The 3,249-nt window shown below is 38.0% G+C and overlaps 1 long non-coding RNA gene across 1 annotated transcript in view; it reads right to left on the reverse strand.

The window, feature by feature from the left end:
• LOC125614730 overlaps nt 1–2,903 on the reverse strand; it is a 23,226-nt gene extending 20,323 nt beyond the window's left edge. The window contains exon 1 of the long non-coding RNA XR_007345292.1: nt 1,625–2,903. This is a non-coding gene — a long non-coding RNA (uncharacterized LOC125614730). The remainder of the gene's footprint in view (nt 1–1,624) is intronic.
• Between the last annotated feature and the right edge of the window lie 346 nt (nt 2,904–3,249).

Below are 3,249 nucleotides of genomic sequence, written 5' to 3' on the forward strand. Positions count from 1 at the left end.
CTTTCTGATGACATCAGATCTCTGCCATGTTGGTATCCTATGCGGATGGCAGCATTTCATTCCCTTTGCTGGGTAACCAAAGCAACGGGTGAGTCTTGACCGGCCCTCAGCAGGACCCAGAAGGAGAAGCAGTTTCCGCGGGCTCCTTAGCCCTGGGCCAGGGCAGTTCTGGGAGCCGGAACTCAGCCACTCCGTGCTCGGTGTATGCTCTGATAAGAGCAGGCTCCAAGAAGCAGTTTCCGTGGGCTCCTTAGCCCTCGGCCAGAGCAGTTCCAGGAGCCGGAACTCGGCTGCTCTGTGCTCCGTGTATGCTCTGATAAGAGCAGGCTCCAAGAAGCACTCAGGCACTGAGCCTGAGTAATCTGTCTGCAAGCCACAGGCGAATGGCAGCCTGAAATTACCTGTTCTATGGCTGAATGAGCTGCGGTCAGTCGAAAACAGGGATGGTGACGTCAGCTCTCCAAGATGGTGGCTGCTGGCCTCCTCTGTGGTCTGACCGGTGTGGAGAACCGAAATGGACCGCTTCCTTCCCCCGTCTCGAACCCAGAATTCAGCACTGAGTACGGTGCTTGTATGGCTGGCAGAAACTGCAGCGCTGTATTCCTGCGCCGCTATCTCCTCGTTTCCCAGCGTGCGGTGCAGACTCTAGCCGCGGGGCGATTTGCTGAATAAGCAGTGTTACCCTCCGTGCGACAAATCTCTCGCATTTGAGTCCCCGTAGCCGATCCTCGTGTGATGGAAATCCTTCCTCCAGGTTCCAGAGCACCCCACTATTGCTGGAAAATTCCTAACAAGATAGCCTTTAGCAGTCCTGACTCGTCATACTCCCACACAGTGACGCGGCACACGGGGGCAATGCACTCCCCTCGCCGCCATCTTCCTCCAGGAATCTTCCTTCATTTCTAAAATTATTGTTTGATTTTTTTTTATAATCTCTATCTCCTGATAAAGATGCTTTTTTGCTTCTTTTATTTGCTTGTGTATTTCATTTTCAATGAGTTTTTTCATTGTTTCAATTTGCTGGCTCATATCCTCTTTAAAATTCCATTCCATCTGTCTAAGGTATTCCTTGAGTTCTTTATTTGGCCATTTTTTCTGATGCCTCTAGGTCCTCCTGTATATTTTGGCTGTCCTGCATTGTTTGTACTCCTTTTTTTTCCTTGCTTTTTCATGCTGCTTATGTTACTTCTTGCTCTGTTTGACTGCTGAGTTACTGTTTACTCTTATAAATTTATTCGGTTTTGTGTGTCTCTAGGGTCTCTCTTTTGAGATGCGAGACTTTGACTAGAGATGATGAGTTTTGTTGCACTTTAGTGTAGATTCATTCATTTTTTTTTCAATTAATAACCACAATGGGAATTTAGTTATTTAATGCAACCACTAATCTAACATGTCACCAATAAAATCTAAGCAGATTTTCACAAAACCAGGATTATATTCATTGGACATGCATTAATAATCTATACAACTTAACATTACACCAGAAAAGGAATTTATAAAAGTTCTCTTAATTTTTGGTGGTTTTCAAATTTCATGGCACAATTACCAAAAAAACTGTAAAAACAGATTTCAAATATATTCAATAAAATTGTAAAAAATTGAATAAGCCTTTAAATTTTTATACTCAAGTTTTTTAGGCCTACAGATTGTTAATATGTATTCTGACTTTTTTTCCTTGGAGTCTTGTATATTTATAGTTTTCTATATAAACTGTAGTATCTTCATAAAGACTGAGGCTCAAACTTACTGTGCTTAAAAACAATTCTCATAGGATTATTATTTTCATGGTATTTTCTTCCATAATATCTCGTTTTTAAAAGAGGTTCTTTATGAACTTGGTGTCCATTGTCATGCAATGTTATTTTTTTTCCTTTTTTCCTCCCTGTAAATTTAGATGTTCTGGTCTTGGGGAAGAGAATCAAAACCTTAAGTTCTATGAGCACATGGGTCATTGACATATTTCACTGAAGAAAGAAAAATTAAATTGATAGTAATACGTAGTCCTCAATTGTTTATTTAAGCTTTTTGTATTAGTTCCTACTGTCACTTTAGTTCCTTTATTATGTGTTTGATGTTTTTTTACCCTATTAAAATATCAGAAATATGGAGATATTTTGCACTTTAGCCTTGATGAAAAGTACAAGATATGTTCAAAGCTTCCCTAATTCTTTTCTTATTGGTAGCCACATAAGTTTTGAGAACAATCTGGCACATGGAAAAAATAGGTTTGCTTCTGTTTGAAAAGTGTGCTTAGCATTTTAAGTTGCTATACCAGTGTATAAATTTGGTGCTCTGCTAATTATACTCTGTAGAAAAAGATTAATGGAGCTTAAGCCCTGCTTTGATAAATAGTGAAAGGTAATTCTGTAGAAGAATGTCAGCCACTACAACAGGGTGAATTTATTCTACTCTTACTAGTTTTATATTACGGGACAGTGTTGACTGGGAGCCAGAAGGCTTTATGCTAACAGGTCAGAAAAAAATTGACTTATATGTTATTTTCATTCCTGTCCTGATTGTAGGTATGTTTTAAATTTTATATTATCCACAGTATTTACAAAGACATGTTTTGCATTGAGAAATTAACCCCAAAGGGTTTTGAGAGGAGGGAGTAGACCTCCAATACCAATGTAACTAAAGTCTGTCTAGTCATTGTAAATATTTATCTGTCAATTTTGACAGATTGGGGACAGCTTGATGTTTTAAATCTTGAGTATAAAAATTTAAAGGCTTATTCAATTTTTTACCATTTTATTGAATATATTTGAAATCTGTTTTTACAGTTTTTTGGTAATTGTGTCATGAAATTTGAAAACCACCAAAAATTAAGAGAACTTTTATAAATTCCTTTTCTGGTGTAATGTTAAGTTGTATAGATTATTAATGCATGTCCAATGAATATAATCCTGGTTTTGTGAAAATCTGCTTAGATTTTATTGGTGACATGTTAGATTAGTGGTTGCATTAAATAACTAAATTCCCATTGTGGTTATTAATTGAAAAAAAAAAAACTAACTCTAAATCTAAACCTAACTCTACATTTAACTGTAAACATAAGCCTAAACCAAACCCTAACACTCCCCCTAACCATAATGCTAATCCAAAAACTTGCCCTACCCCTGGGCCTAGCCATAAAACAAAACCAAGCCATATCCCTAAACCTAACCCTTACCTCAACCAAACCCTAACCTTACATCTAGCCCTAACCCTAACTATAAAAATAACCCTGATCTTTACACTGACCCTAAC

The sequence above is a fragment of the Marmota marmota genome, unplaced genomic scaffold (genome assembly GCF_001458135.2).
Source record: "Marmota marmota marmota unplaced genomic scaffold, marMar, whole genome shotgun sequence".
Classification (NCBI taxonomy): Eukaryota; Metazoa; Chordata; class Mammalia; order Rodentia; family Sciuridae; genus Marmota; species Marmota marmota.